Source organism: Salmo salar, chromosome 18, assembly GCF_965601325.2.
Source record: "Salmo salar chromosome 18, fSalSal1, whole genome shotgun sequence".
NCBI classification, from domain to species: domain Eukaryota; kingdom Metazoa; phylum Chordata; class Actinopteri; order Salmoniformes; family Salmonidae; genus Salmo; species Salmo salar.
In genome coordinates, this window is record NC_138308.1 from 45,352,069 (window position 1) to 45,367,254 (window position 15,186).

Below are 15,186 nucleotides of genomic sequence, written 5' to 3' on the forward strand. Positions count from 1 at the left end.
TCTGTCTACCTGTTGGTCTCTGTCTCTCCTCTCTTCTGTCTACATGTTGGTCTCTGTCTCTCCTCTCTTCTGTCTACCTGTTGGTCTCTGTCTCCTCTCTTCTGTCTACATGTTGGTCTCTGTCTGTCCTCTCTTCTGTCTACCTGTTGGTCTCTGTCTCCTCTCTTCTGTCTACCTGTTGGTCTCTGTCTGTCCTCTCTTCTGTCTACCTGTTGGTCTCTGTCTCCTTTCTTCTGTCTACCTGTTGGTCTCTGTCTCCTCTCTTCTGTCTACCTGTTGGTCTCTGTCTCCTCTCTTCTGTCTACCTGTTGGTCTCTGTCTCCTCTCTTCTGTCTACCTGTTGGTTTCTGTCTCTGCTCTCTTCTGTCTACATGTTGGTCTCTGTCTCTCCTCTCTTCTGTCTACCTGTTGGTCTCTGTCTCATCTCTTCTGTCTACCTGTTGGTCTCTGTCTCCTCTCTTCTGTCTACATGTTGGACTCTGTCTCCTCTCTTCTGTCTACCTGTTGGTCTCTGTCTCCTCTCTTCTGTCTACCTGTTGGTCTCTGTCTCCTCTCTTCTGTCTACCTGTTGGTCTCTGTCTCCTCTCTTCTGTCTACCTGTTGGTCTCTGTCTCCTCTCTTCTGTCTACCTGTTGGTTTCTGTCTCTCCTCTCTTCTGTCTACCTGTTGGTCTATGTCTCTCCTCTCTTCTGTCTACCTGTTGGTCTCTGTCTCCTCTCTTCTGTCTACCTGTTGGTCTCTGTCTCTCCTCTCTTCTGTCTACCTGTTGGTCTCTGTCTCCTCTCTTCTGTCTACCTGTTGGTCTCTGTCTCTCCTCTCTTCTGTCTACCTGTTGGTCTCTGTCTCTCCTCTCTTCTGTCTACCTGTTGGTCTCTGTCTCTCCTCTCTTCTGTCTTCCTGTTGGTCTCTGTCTCCTCTCTTCTGTCTACCTGTTGGTCTCTGTCTCCTCTCTTCTGTCTACCTGTTGGTCTCTGTCTCCTCTCTTCTGTCTACCTGTTGGTCTCTGTCTCCTCTCTTCTGTCTACCTGTTAGTCTCTGTCTCCTCTCTTCTTTCTACCTGTTGGTCTCTGTCTCCTCTCTTCTGTCTACCTGTTGGTCTCTGTCTCTCCTCTCTTCTGTCTACCTGTTGGTCTCTGTCTCCTCTCTTCTGTCTACCTGTTGGTCTCCGTCTCTCCTCTCTTCTGTCTACCTGTTGGTCTCTGTCTCCTCTCTTCTGTCTACATGTTGGTCTCTGTCTCCTCTCTTCTGTCTATCTGTTGGTCTCTGTCTCTCCTCTCTTCTGTCTACATGTTGGTCTCTGTCTCTCCTCTCTTCTGTCTACCTGTTGGTCTCTGTCTCCTGTCTTCTGTCTACCTGTTGGTCTCTGTCTCCTCTCTTCTGTCTATCTGTTGGTCTCTGTCTCTCCTCTCTTCTGTCTACATGTTGGTCTCTGTCTCTCCTCTCTTCTGTCTACCTGTTGGTCTCTGTCTCCTCTCTTCTGTCTACATGTTGGTCTCTGTCTGTCCTCTCTTCTGTCTACCTGTTGGTCTCTGTCTCCTCTCTTCTGTCTACCTGTTGGTCTCTGTCTGTCCTCTCTTCTGTCTACCTGTTGGTCTCTGTCTCCTTTCTTCTGTCTACCTGTTGGTCTCTGTCTCCTCTCTTCTGTCTACCTGTTGGTCTCTGTCTCCTCTCTTCTGTCTACCTGTTGGTTTCTGTCTCTCCTCTCTTCTGTCTACATGTTGGTCTCTGTCTCTCCTCTCTTCTGTCTACCTGTTGGTCTCTGTCTCATCTCTTCTGTCTACCTGTTGGTCTCTGTCTCCTCTCTTCTGTCTACCTGTTGGTCTCTGTCTCCTCTCTTCTGTCTACCTGTTGGTCTCTGTCTCCTCTCTTCTGTCTACCTGTTGGTCTCTGTCTCCTCTCTTCTGTCTACCTGTTAGTTTCTGTCTCTCCTCTCTTCTGTCTACCTGTTGGTCTATGTCTCTCCTCTCTTCTGTCTACCTGTTGGTCTCTGTCTCCTCTCTTCTGTCTACCTGTTGGTCTCTGTCTCTCCTCTCTTCTGTCTACCTGTTGGTCTCTGTCTCCTCTCTTCTGTCTACCTGTTGGTCTCTGTCTCTCCTCTCTTCTGTCTACCTGTTGGTCTCTGTCTCTCCTCTCTTCTGTCTACCTGTTGGTCTCTGTCTCTCCTCTCTTCTGTCTTCCTGTTGGTCTCTGTCTCCTCTCTTCTGTCTACCTGTTGGTCTCTGTCTCCTCTCTTCTGTCTACCTGTTGGTCTCTGTCTCCTCTCTTCTGTCTACCTGTTGGTCTCTGTCTCCTCTCTTCTGTCTACCTGTTAGTCTCTGTCTCCTCTCTTCTGTCTACCTGTTGGTCTCTGTCTCCTCTCTTCTGTCTACCTGTTGGTCTCTGTCTCTCCTCTCTTCTGTCTACCTGTTGGTCTCTGTCTCTCCTGTCTTCTGTCTACCTGTTGGTCTCTGTCTCCTCTCTTCTGTCTACCTGTTGGTCTCTGTCTCTCCTCTCTTCTGTCTACCTGTTGGTCTCTGTCTCCTCTCTTCTGTCTACCTGTTGGTCTCTGTCTCCTCTCTTCTGTCTACCTGTTGGTCTCTGTCTCCTCTCTTCTGTCTACATGTTGGTCTCTGTCTCCTCTCTTCTGTCTACCTGTTGGTCTCTGTCTCTCCTCTCTTCTGTCTACCTGTTGGTCTCTGTCTCCTCTCTTCTGTCTACCTGTTGGTCTCTGTCTCCTCTCTTCTGTCTACCTGTTGGTCTCTGTCTCCTCTCTTCTGTCTACCTGTTGGTCTCTGTCTCCTCTCTTCTGTCTACCTGTTGATCTCTGTCTCCTCTCTTCTATCTACCTGTTGGTCTCTGTCTCCTCTCTTCTGTCTACATGTTGGTCTCTGTCTCCTCTCTTCTGTCTACCTGTTGGTCTCTGTCTCTCCTCTCTTCTGTCTACCTGTTGGTCTCTGTCTCTCCTCTCTTCTGTCTACCTTTTGGTCTCTGTCTCCTCTCTTCTGTCTACCTGTTGGTCTCTGTCTCTCCTCTCTTCTGTCTACCTGTTAGTCTCTGTCTCCTGTCTTCTGTCTACCTGTTGGTCTCTGTCTCTCCTCTCTTCTGTCTACCTGTTGGTCTCTGTCTCCTCTCTTCTGTCTACCTGTTGGTCTCCGTCTCTCCTCTCTTCTGTCTACCTGTTGGTCTCTGTCTCCTCTCTTCTGTCTACATGTTGGTCTCTGTCTCTCCTCTCTTCTGTCTACCTGTTGGTCTCTGTCTCTCCTCTCTTCTGTCTACATGTTGGTCTCTGTCTCCTCTCTTCTGTCTACCTGTTGGTTTCTGTCTCTCCTCTCTTCTGTCTACATGTTGGTCTCTGTCTCCTCTCTTCTGTCTACCTGTTGGTCTCTGTCTACTCTCTTCTGTCTACCTGTTGGTCTCTGTCTCCTCTCTTCTGTCTACATGTTGGTCTCTGTCTCTCCTCTCTTCTATCTACATGTTGGTCTCTGTCTCTCCTCTCTTCTGTCTACCTGTTGGTCTCTGTCTCTCCTCTCTTCTGTCTACATGTTGGTGTCTGTCTCTCATCTCTTCTGTCTACATGTTGGTCTCTGTCTCTCCTCTCTTCTGTCTACCTGTTGGTCTCTGTCTCTCCTCTCTTCTGTCTACATGTTGGTCTCTGTCTCTCCTCTCTTCTGTCTACCTGTTGGTCTCTGTCTCTCCTCTCTTCTGTCTACCTTTTGGTCTCTGTCTCCTCTCTTCTGTCTACCTGTTGGTCTCTGTCTCCTGTCTTCTGTCTACCTGTTGGTCTCTGTCTCCTCTCTTCTGTCTACCTGTTGGTCTCTGTCTCTCCTCTCTTCTGTCTACCTGTTGGTCTCTGTCTCCTCTCTTCTGTCTACCTGTTGGTCTCTGTCTGTCCTCTCTTCTGTCTACCTGTTGGTCTCTGTCTCCTCTCTTCTGTCTACATGTTGGTCTCTGTCTCTCCTCTCTTCTGTCTACCTGTTGGTCTCTGTCTCCTGTCTTCTGTCTACCTGTTGGTCTCTGTCTCCTCTCTTCTGTCTACCTGTTGGTCTCTGTCTCTCCTCTCTTCTGTCTACATGTTGGTCTCTGTCTCTCCTCTCTTCTGTCTACCTGTTGGTCTCTGTCTCCTCTCTTCTGTCTACATGTTGGTCTCTGTCTGTCCTCTCTTCTGTCTACCTGTTGGTCTCTGTCTCCTCTCTTCTGTCTACCTGTTGGTCTCTGTCTGTCCTCTCTTCTGTCTACCTGTTGGTCTCTGTCTCCTTTCTTCTGTCTACCTGTTGGTCTCTGTCTCCTCTCTTCTGTCTACCTGTTGGTCTCTGTCTCCTCTCTTCTGTCTACCTGTTGGTCTCTGTCTCCTCTCTTCTGTCTACCTGTTGGTTTCTGTCTCTCCTCTCTTCTGTCTACATGTTGGTCTCTGTCTCTCCTCTCTTCTGTCTACCTGTTGGTCTCTGTCTCATCTCTTCTGTCTACCTGTTGGTCTCTGTCTCCTCTCTTCTGTCTACCTGTTGGTCTCTGTCTCCTCTCTTCTGTCTACCTGTTGGTCTCTGTCTCCTCTCTTCTGTCTACCTGTTGGTCTCTGTCTCCTCTCTTCTGTCTACCTGTTGGTTTCTGTCTCTCCTCTCTTCTGTCTACCTGTTGGTCTATGTCTCTCCTCTCTTCTGTCTACCTGTTGGTCTCTGTCTCCTCTCTTCTGTCTACCTGTTGGTCTCTGTCTCTCCTCTCTTCTGTCTACCTGTTGGTCTCTGTCTCCTCTCTTCTGTCTACCTGTTGGTCTCTGTCTCTCCTCTCTTCTGTCTACCTGTTGGTCTCTGTCTCTCCTCTCTTCTGTCTACCTGTTGGTCTCTGTCTCTCCTCTCTTCTGTCTTCCTGTTGGTCTCTGTCTCCTCTCTTCTGTCTACCTGTTGGTCTCTGTCTCCTCTCTTCTGTCTACCTGTTGGTCTCTGTCTCCTCTCTTCTGTCTACCTGTTGGTCTCTGTCTCCTCTCTTCTGTCTACCTGTTAGTCTCTGTCTCCTCTCTTCTGTCTACCTGTTGGTCTCTGTCTCCTCTCTTCTGTCTACCTGTTGGTCTCTGTCTCTCCTCTCTTCTGTCTACCTGTTGGTCTCTGTCTCCTCTCTTCTGTCTACCTGTTGGTCTCCGTCTCTCCTCTCTTCTGTCTACCTGTTGGTCTCTGTCTCCTCTCTTCTGTCTACATGTTGGTCTCTGTCTCCTCTCTTCTGTCTACCTGTTGGTCTCTGTCTCCTCTCTTCTGTCTACCTGTTGGTCTCCGTCTCTCCTCTCTTCTGTCTACCTGTTGGTCTCTGTCTCCTCTCTTCTGTCTACATGTTGGTCTCTGTCTCTCCTCTCTTCTGTCTACCTGTTGGTCTCTGTCTCCTGTCTTCTGTCTACCTGTTGGTCTCTGTCTCCTCTCTTCTGTCTACCTGTTGGTCTCTGTCTCTCCTCTCTTCTGTCTACATGTTGGTCTCTGTCTCTCCTCTCTTCTGTCTACCTGTTGGTCTCTGTCTCCTCTCTTCTGTCTACATGTTGGTCTCTGTCTGTCCTCTCTTCTGTCTACCTGTTGGTCTCTGTCTCCTCTCTTCTGTCTACCTGTTGGTCTCTGTCTGTCCTCTCTTCTGTCTACCTGTTGGTCTCTGTCTCCTTTCTTCTGTCTACCTGTTGGTCTCTGTCTCCTCTCTTCTGTCTACCTGTTGGTCTCTGTCTCCTCTCTTCTGTCTACCTGTTGGTCTCTGTCTCCTCTCTTCTGTCTACCTGTTGGTTTCTGTCTCTCCTCTCTTCTGTCTACATGTTGGTCTCTGTCTCTCCTCTCTTCTGTCTACATGTTGGTCTCTGTCTCTCCTCTCTTCTGTCTACCTGTTGGTCTCTGTCTCATCTCTTCTGTCTACCTGTTGGTCTCTGTCTCCTCTCTTCTGTCTACCTGTTGGTCTCTGTCTCCTCTCTTCTGTCTACCTGTTGGTCTCTGTCTCCTCTCTTCTGTCTACCTGTTGGTCTCTGTCTCCTCTCTTCTGTCTACCTGTTGGTTTCTGTCTCTCCTCTCTTCTGTCTACATGTTGGTCTCTGTCTCCTCTCTTCTGTCTACCTGTTGGTCTCTGTCTCTCCACTCTTCTGTCTACCTGTTGGTCTCTGTCTCCTCTCTTCTGTCTACATGTTGGTCTCTGTCTCTCCTCTCTTCTGTCTACATGTTGGTCTCTGTCTCTCCACTCTTCTGTCTACCTGTTGGTCTCTGTCTCATCTCTTCTGTCTACCTGTTGGTCTCTGTCTCCTCTCTTCTGTCTACCTGTTGGTCTCTGTCTCCTCTCTTCTGTCTACCTGTTGGTCTCTGTCTCCTCTCTTCTGTCTACCTGTTGGTCTCTGTCTCCTCTCTTCTGTCTACATGTTGGTCTCTGTCTCTCCTCTCTTCTGTCTACCTGTTGGTCTCTGTCTCTCCTCTCTTCTGTCTACCTTTTGGTCTCTGTCTCCTCTCTTCTGTCTACCTGTTGGTCTCTGTCTCCTGTCTTCTGTCTACCTGTTGGTCTCTGTCTCCTCTCTTCTGTCTACCTGTTGGTCTCTGTCTCTCCTCTCTTCTGTCTACCTGTTGGTCTCTGTCTCCTCTCTTCTGTCTACCTGTTGGTCTCTGTCTGTCCTCTCTTCTGTCTACCTGTTGGTCTCTGTCTCCTCTCTTCTGTCTACATGTTGGTCTCTGTCTCTCCTCTCTTCTGTCTACCTGTTGGTCTCTGTCTCCTGTCTTCTGTCTACATGTTGGTCTCTGTCTCTCCTCTCTTCTGTCTACCTGTTGGTCTCTGTCTCTCCTCTCTTCTGTCTACATGTTGGTCTCTGTCTCTCCTCTCTTCTGTCTACTTGTTGGTCTCTGTCTCCTCTCTTCTGTCTACATGTTGGTCTCTGTCTGTCCTCTCTTCTGTCTACCTGTTGGTCTCTGTCTCTCCTCTCTTCTGTCTACCTGTTGGTCTCTGTCTGTCCTCTCTTCTGTCTACCTGTTGGTCTCTGTCTCCTTTCTTCTGTCTACCTGTTGGTCTCTGTCTCCTCTCTTCTGTCTACCTGTTGGTTTCTGTCTCTCCTCTCTTCTGTCTACCTGTTGGTCTATGTCTCTCCTCTCTTCTGTCTACCTGTTGGTCTCTGTCTCCTCTCTTCTGTCTACCTGTTGGTCTCTGTCTCTCCTCTCTTCTGTCTACCTGTTGGTCTCTGTCTCCTCTCTTCTGTCTACCTGTTGGTCTCTGTCTCTCCTCTCTTCTGTCTACCTGTTGGTCTCTGTCTCTCCTCTCTTCTGTCTACCTGTTGGTCTCTGTCTCTCCTCTCTTCTGTCTTCCTGTTGGTCTCTGTCTCCTCTCTTCTGTCTACCTGTTGGTCTCTGTCTCCTCTCTTCTGTCTACCTGTTGGTCTCTGTCTCCTCTCTTCTGTCTACCTGTTGGTCTCTGTCTCCTCTCTTCTGTCTACCTGTTAGTCTCTGTCTCCTCTCTTCTGTCTACCTGTTGGTCTCTGTCTCCTCTCTTCTGTCTACCTGTTGGTCTCTGTCTCTCCTCTCTTCTGTCTACCTGTTGGTCTCTGTCTCCTCTCTTCTGTCTACCTGTTGGTCTCCGTCTCTCCTCTCTTCTGTCTACCTGTTGGTCTCTGTCTCCTCTCTTCTGTCTACATGTTGGTCTCTGTCTCCTCTCTTCTGTCTACCTGTTGGTCTCTGTCTCCTCTCTTCTGTCTACCTGTTGGTCTCCGTCTCTCCTCTCTTCTGTCTACCTGTTGGTCTCTGTCTCCTCTCTTCTGTCTACATGTTGGTCTCTGTCTCTCCTCTCTTCTGTCTACCTGTTGGTCTCTGTCTCTCCTCTCTTCTGTCTACATGTTGGTCTCTGTCTCCTCTCTTCTGTCTACCTGTTGGTTTCTGTCTCTCCTCTCTTCTGTCTACATGTTGGTCTCTGTCTCCTCTCTTCTGTCTACCTGTTGGTCTCTGTCTCTCCACTCTTCTGTCTACCTGTTGGTCTCTGTCTCCTCTCTTCTGTCTACATGTTGGTCTCTGTCTCCTCTCTTCTGTCTACATGTTGGTCTCTGTCTCCTCTCTTCTGTCTACCTGTTGGTCTCTGTCTCTCCTCTCTTCTGTCTACATGTTGGTCTCTGTCTCTCATCTCTTCTGTCTACATGTTGGTCTCTGTCTCTCCTCTCTTCTGTCTACCTGTTGGTCTCTGTCTCTCCTCTCTTCTGTCTACATGTTGGTCTCTGTCTCTCCTCTCTTCTGTCTACCTGTTGGTCTCTGTCTCTCCTCTCTTCTGTCTACCTTTTGGTCTCTGTCTCCTCTCTTCTGTCTACCTGTTGGTCTCTGTCTCCTGTCTTCTGTCTACCTGTTGGTCTCTGTCTCCTCTCTTCTGTCTACCTGTTGGTCTCTGTCTCTCCTCTCTTCTGTCTACCTGTTGGTCTCTGTCTCCTCTCTTCTGTCTACCTGTTGGTCTCTGTCTGTCCTCTCTTCTGTCTACCTGTTGGTCTCTGTCTCCTCTCTTCTGTCTACATGTTGGTCTCTGTCTCTCCTCTCTTCTGTCTACCTGTTGGTCTCTGTCTCCTGTCTTCTGTCTACCTGTTGGTCTCTGTCTCCTCTCTTCTGTCTACCTGTTGGTCTCTGTCTCTCCTCTCTTCTGTCTACATGTTGGTCTCTGTCTCTCCTCTCTTCTGTCTACCTGTTGGTCTCTGTCTCCTCTCTTCTGTCTACATGTTGGTCTCTGTCTGTCCTCTCTTCTGTCTACCTGTTGGTCTCTGTCTCTCCTCTCTTCTGTCTACCTGTTGGTCTCTGTCTGTCCTCTCTTCTGTCTACCTGTTGGTCTCTGTCTCCTTTCTTCTGTCTACCTGTTGGTCTCTGTCTCTCCTCTCTTCTGTCTACCTGTTGGTCTATGTCTCTCCTCTCTTCTGTCTACCTGTTGGTCTCTGTCTCCTCTCTTCTGTCTACCTGTTGGTCTCTGTCTCTCCTCTCTTCTGTCTACCTGTTGGTCTCTGTCTCCTCTCTTCTGTCTACCTGTTGGTCTCTGTCTCTCCTCTCTTCTGTCTACCTGTTGGTCTCTGTCTCTCCTCTCTTCTGTCTACCTGTTGGTCTCTGTCTCTCCTCTCTTCTGTCTTCCTGTTGGTCTCTGTCTCCTCTCTTCTGTCTACCTGTTGGTCTCTGTCTCCTCTCTTCTGTCTACCTGTTGGTCTCTGTCTCCTCTCTTCTGTCTACCTGTTGGTCTCTGTCTCCTCTCTTCTGTCTACCTGTTAGTCTCTGTCTCCTCTCTTCTGTCTACCTGTTGGTCTCTGTCTCCTCTCTTCTGTCTACCTGTTGGTCTCTGTCTCTCCTCTCTTCTGTCTACCTGTTGGTCTCTGTCTCCTCTCTTCTGTCTACCTGTTGGTCTCCGTCTCTCCTCTCTTCTGTCTACCTGTTGGTCTCTGTCTCCTCTCTTCTGTCTACATGTTGGTCTCTGTCTCCTCTCTTCTGTCTACCTGTTGGTCTCTGTCTCCTCTCTTCTGTCTACCTGTTGGTCTCCGTCTCTCCTCTCTTCTGTCTACCTGTTGGTCTCTGTCTCCTCTCTTCTGTCTACATGTTGGTCTCTGTCTCTCCTCTCTTCTGTCTACCTGTTGGTCTCTGTCTCCTCTCTTCTGTCTACCTGTTGGTCTCTGTCTCTCCTCTCTTCTGTCTACCTGTTGGTCTCTGTCTCTCCTCTCTTCTGTCTACCTGTTGGTCTCTGTCTCTCCTCTCTTCTGTCTTCCTGTTGGTCTCTGTCTCCTCTCTTCTGTCTACCTGTTGGTCTCTGTCTCCTCTCTTCTGTCTACCTGTTGGTCTCTGTCTCCTCTCTTCTGTCTACCTGTTGGTCTCTGTCTCCTCTCTTCTGTCTACCTGTTAGTCTCTGTCTCCTCTCTTCTGTCTACCTGTTGGTCTCTGTCTCCTCTCTTCTGTCTACCTGTTGGTCTCTGTCTCTCCTCTCTTCTGTCTACCTGTTGGTCTCTGTCTCCTCTCTTCTGTCTACCTGTTGGTCTCCGTCTCTCCTCTCTTCTGTCTACCTGTTGGTCTCTGTCTCCTCTCTTCTGTCTACATGTTGGTCTCTGTCTCCTCTCTTCTGTCTACCTGTTGGTCTCTGTCTCCTCTCTTCTGTCTACCTGTTGGTCTCCGTCTCTCCTCTCTTCTGTCTACCTGTTGGTCTCTGTCTCCTCTCTTCTGTCTACATGTTGGTCTCTGTCTCTCCTCTCTTCTGTCTACCTGTTGGTCTCTGTCTCCTGTCTTCTGTCTACCTGTTGGTCTCTGTCTCCTCTCTTCTGTCGACCTGTTGGTCTCTGTCTCTCCTCTCTTCTGTCTACATGTTGGTCTCTGTCTCTCCTCTCTTCTGTCTACCTGTTGGTCTCTGTCTCCTCTCTTCTGTCTACATGTTGGTCTCTGTCTGTCCTCTCTTCTGTCTACCTGTTGGTCTCTGTCTCCTCTCTTCTGTCTACCTGTTGGTCTCTGTCTGTCCTCTCTTCTGTCTACCTGTTGGTCTCTGTCTCCTTTCTTCTGTCTACCTGTTGGTCTCTGTCTCCTCTCTTCTGTCTACCTGTTGGTCTCTGTCTCCTCTCTTCTGTCTACCTGTTGGTCTCTGTCTCCTCTCTTCTGTCTACCTGTTGGTCTCTGTCTCCTCTCTTCTGTCTACCTGTTGGTCTCTGTCTCCTCTCTTCTGTCTACCTGTTGGTTTCTGTCTCTCCTCTCTTCTGTCTACATGTTGGTCTCTGTCTCTCCTCTCTTCTGTCTACATGTTGGTCTCTGTCTCTCCTATCTTCTGTCTACCTGTTGGTCTCTGTCTCATCTCTTCTGTCTACATGTTGGTCTCTGTCTCTCCTCTCTTCTGTCTACATGTTGGTCTCTGTCTCCTCTCTTCTGTCTACCTGTTGGTCTCTGTCTCCTCTCTTCTGTCTACCTGTTGGTCTCTGTCTCCTCTCTTCTGTCTACCTGTTAGTCTCTGTCTCCTCTCTTCTGTCTACCTGTTGGTCTCTGTCTCCTCTCTTCTGTCTACCTGTTGGTCTCTGTCTCTCCTCTCTTCTGTCTACCTGTTGGTCTCTGTCTCCTCTCTTCTGTCTACCTGTTGGTCTCCGTCTCTCCTCTCTTCTGTCTACCTGTTGGTCTCTGTCTCCTCTCTTCTGTCTACATGTTGGTCTCTGTCTCCTCTCTTCTGTCTACCTGTTGGTCTCTGTCTCCTCTCTTCTGTCTACCTGTTGGTCTCCGTCTCTCCTCTCTTCTGTCTACCTGTTGGTCTCTGTCTCCTCTCTTCTGTCTACATGTTGGTCTCTGTCTCTCCTCTCTTCTGTCTACCTGTTGGTCTCTGTCTCCTCTCTTCTGTCTACCTGTTGGTCTCTGTCTCTCCTCTCTTCTGTCTACCTGTTGGTCTCTGTCTCTCCTCTCTTCTGTCTACCTGTTGGTCTCTGTCTCTCCTCTCTTCTGTCTTCCTGTTGGTCTCTGTCTCCTCTCTTCTGTCTACCTGTTGGTCTCTGTCTCCTCTCTTCTGTCTACCTGTTGGTCTCTGTCTCCTCTCTTCTGTCTACCTGTTGGTCTCTGTCTCCTCTCTTCTGTCTACCTGTTAGTCTCTGTCTCCTCTCTTCTGTCTACCTGTTGGTCTCTGTCTCCTCTCTTCTGTCTACCTGTTGGTCTCTGTCTCTCCTCTCTTCTGTCTACCTGTTGGTCTCTGTCTCCTCTCTTCTGTCTACCTGTTGGTCTCCGTCTCTCCTCTCTTCTGTCTACCTGTTGGTCTCTGTCTCCTCTCTTCTGTCTACATGTTGGTCTCTGTCTCCTCTCTTCTGTCTACCTGTTGGTCTCTGTCTCCTCTCTTCTGTCTACCTGTTGGTCTCCGTCTCTCCTCTCTTCTGTCTACCTGTTGGTCTCTGTCTCCTCTCTTCTGTCTACATGTTGGTCTCTGTCTCTCCTCTCTTCTGTCTACCTGTTGGTCTCTGTCTCCTGTCTTCTGTCTACCTGTTGGTCTCTGTCTCCTCTCTTCTGTCGACCTGTTGGTCTCTGTCTCTCCTCTCTTCTGTCTACATGTTGGTCTCTGTCTCTCCTCTCTTCTGTCTACCTGTTGGTCTCTGTCTCCTCTCTTCTGTCTACATGTTGGTCTCTGTCTGTCCTCTCTTCTGTCTACCTGTTGGTCTCTGTCTCCTCTCTTCTGTCTACCTGTTGGTCTCTGTCTGTCCTCTCTTCTGTCTACCTGTTGGTCTCTGTCTCCTTTCTTCTGTCTACCTGTTGGTCTCTGTCTCCTCTCTTCTGTCTACCTGTTGGTCTCTGTCTCCTCTCTTCTGTCTACCTGTTGGTCTCTGTCTCCTCTCTTCTGTCTACCTGTTGGTCTCTGTCTCCTCTCTTCTGTCTACCTGTTGGTCTCTGTCTCCTCTCTTCTGTCTACCTGTTGGTTTCTGTCTCTCCTCTCTTCTGTCTACATGTTGGTCTCTGTCTCTCCTCTCTTCTGTCTACATGTTGGTCTCTGTCTCTCCTATCTTCTGTCTACCTGTTGGTCTCTGTCTCATCTCTTCTGTCTACATGTTGGTCTCTGTCTCTCCTCTCTTCTGTCTACATGTTGGTCTCTGTCTCCTCTCTTCTGTCTACCTGTTGGTCTCTGTCTCCTCTCTTCTGTCTACCTGTTGGTCTCTGTCTCCTCTCTTCTGTCTACCTGTTGGTCTCTGTCTCCTCTCTTCTGTCTACCTGTTGGTTTCTGTCTCTCCTCTCTTCTGTCTACCTGTTGGTCTATGTCTCTCCTCTCTTCTGTCTACCTGTTGGTCTCTGTCTCCTCTCTTCTGTCTACCTGTTGGTCTCTGTCTCTCCTCTCTTCTGTCTACCTGTTGCTCTCTGTCTCCTCTCTTCTGTCTACCTGTTGGTCTCTGTCTCTCCTCTCTTCTGTCTACCTGTTGGTCTCTGTCTCTCCTCTCTTCTGTCTACCTGTTGGTCTCTGTCTCTCCTCTCTTCTGTCTTCCTGTTGGTCTCTGTCTCCTCTCTTCTGTCTACCTGTTGGTCTCTGTCTCCTCTCTTCTGTCTACCTGTTTGTCTCTGTCTCCTCTCTTCTGTCTACCTGTTGGTCTCTGTCTCCTCTCTTCTGTCTACCTGTTAGTCTCTGTCTCCTCTCTTCTGTCTACCTGTTGGTCTCTGTCTCCTCTCTTCTGTCTACCTGTTGGTCTCTGTCTCTCCTCTCTTCTGTCTACCTGTTGGTCTCTGTCTCTCCTGTCTTCTGTCTACCTGTTGGTCTCTGTCTCCTCTCTTCTGTCTACCTGTTGGTCTCTGTCTCTCCTCTCTTCTGTCTACCTGTTGGTCTCTGTCTCCTCTCTTCTGTCTACCTGTTGGTCTCTGTCTCCTCTCTTCTGTCTACCTGTTGGTCTCTGTCTCCTCTCTTCTGTCTACATGTTGGTCTCTGTCTCCTCTCTTCTGTCTACCTGTTGGTCTCTGTCTCTCCTCTCTTCTGTCTACCTGTTGGTCTCTGTCTCCTCTCTTCTGTCTACCTGTTGGTCTCTGTCTCCTCTCTTCTGTCTACCTGTTGGTCTCTGTCTCCTCTCTTCTGTCTACCTGTTGGTCTCTGTCTCCTCTCTTCTGTCTACCTGTTGGTCTCTGTCTCATCTCTTCTGTCTACCTGTTGATCTCTGTCTCCTCTCTTCTATCTACCTGTTGGTCTCTGTCTCCTCTCTTCTGTCTACATGTTGGTCTCTGTCTCCTCTCTTCTGTCTACCTGTTGGTCTCTGTCTCTCCTCTCTTCTGTCTACCTGTTGGTCTCTGTCTCTCCTCTCTTCTGTCTACCTTTTGGTCTCTGTCTCCTCTCTTCTGTCTACCTGTTGGTCTCTGTCTCTCCTCTCTTCTGTCTACCTGTTAGTCTCTGTCTCCTGTCTTCTGTCTACCTGTTGGTCTCTGTCTCTCCTCTCTTCTGTCTACCTGTTGGTCTCTGTCTCCTCTCTTCTGTCTACCTGTTGGTCTCCGTCTCTCCTCTCTTCTGTCTACCTGTTGGTCTCTGTCTCCTCTCTTCTGTCTACATGTTGGTCTCTGTCTCTCCTCTCTTCTGTCTACCTGTTGGTCTCTGTCTCTCCTCTCTTCTGTCTACATGTTGGTCTCTGTCTCCTCTCTTCTGTCTACCTGTTGGTTTCTGTCTCTCCTCTCTTCTGTCTACATGTTGGTCTCTGTCTCCTCTCTTCTGTCTACCTGTTGGTCTCTGTCTACTCTCTTCTGTCTACCTGTTGGTCTCTGTCTCCTCTCTTCTGTCTACATGTTGGTCTCTGTCTCTCCTCTCTTCTGTCTACATGTTGGTCTCTGTCTCTCCTCTCTTCTGTCTACCTGTTGGTCTCTGTCTCTCCTCTCTTCTGTCTACATGTTGGTCTCTGTCTCTCATCTCTTCTGTCTACATGTTGGTCTCTGTCTCTCCTCTCTTCTGTCTACCTGTTGGTCTCTGTCTCTCCTCTCTTCTGTCTACATGTTGGTCTCTGTCTCTCCTCTCTTCTGTCTACCTGTTGGTCTCTGTCTCTCCTCTCTTCTGTCTACCTTTTGGTCTCTGTCTCCTCTCTTCTGTCTACCTGTTGGTCTCTGTCTCCTGTCTTCTGTCTACCTGTTGGTCTCTGTCTCCTCTCTTCTGTCTACCTGTTGGTCTCTGTCTCTCCTCTCTTCTGTCTACCTGTTGGTCTCTGTCTCCTCTCTTCTGTCTACCTGTTGGTCTCTGTCTGTCCTCTCTTCTGTCTACCTGTTGGTCTCTGTCTCCTCTCTTCTGTCTACATGTTGGTCTCTGTCTCTCCTCTCTTCTGTCTACCTGTTGGTCTCTGTCTCCTCTCTTCTGTCTACCTGTTGGTCTCTGTCTCTCCTCTCTTCTGTCTACATGTTGGTCTCTGTCTCCTCTCTTCTGTCTACATGTTGGTCTCTGTCTCTCCTCTCTTCTGTCTTCCTGTTGGTCTCTGTCTCCTCTCTTCTGTCTACCTGTTGGTCTCTGTCTCTCCTCTCTTCTGTCTACCTGTTGGTCTCTGTCTCTCCTCTCTTCTGTCTACCTGTTGGTCTCTGTCTCCTGTCTTCTGTCTACCTGTTGGTCTCTGTCTCTCCTCTCTTCTGTCTACCTGTTGGTCTCTGTCTCCTCTCTTCTGTCTACCTGTTGGTCTCCGTCTCTCCTCTCTTCTGTCTACCTGTTGGTCTCTGTCTCCTCTCTTCTGTCTACCTGTTGGTCTCTGTCTCCTCTCTTCTGTCTACATGTTGGTCTCTGTCTCCTCTCTTCTGTCTACCTGTTGGTCTCTGTCTCCTCTCTTCTGTCTACCTG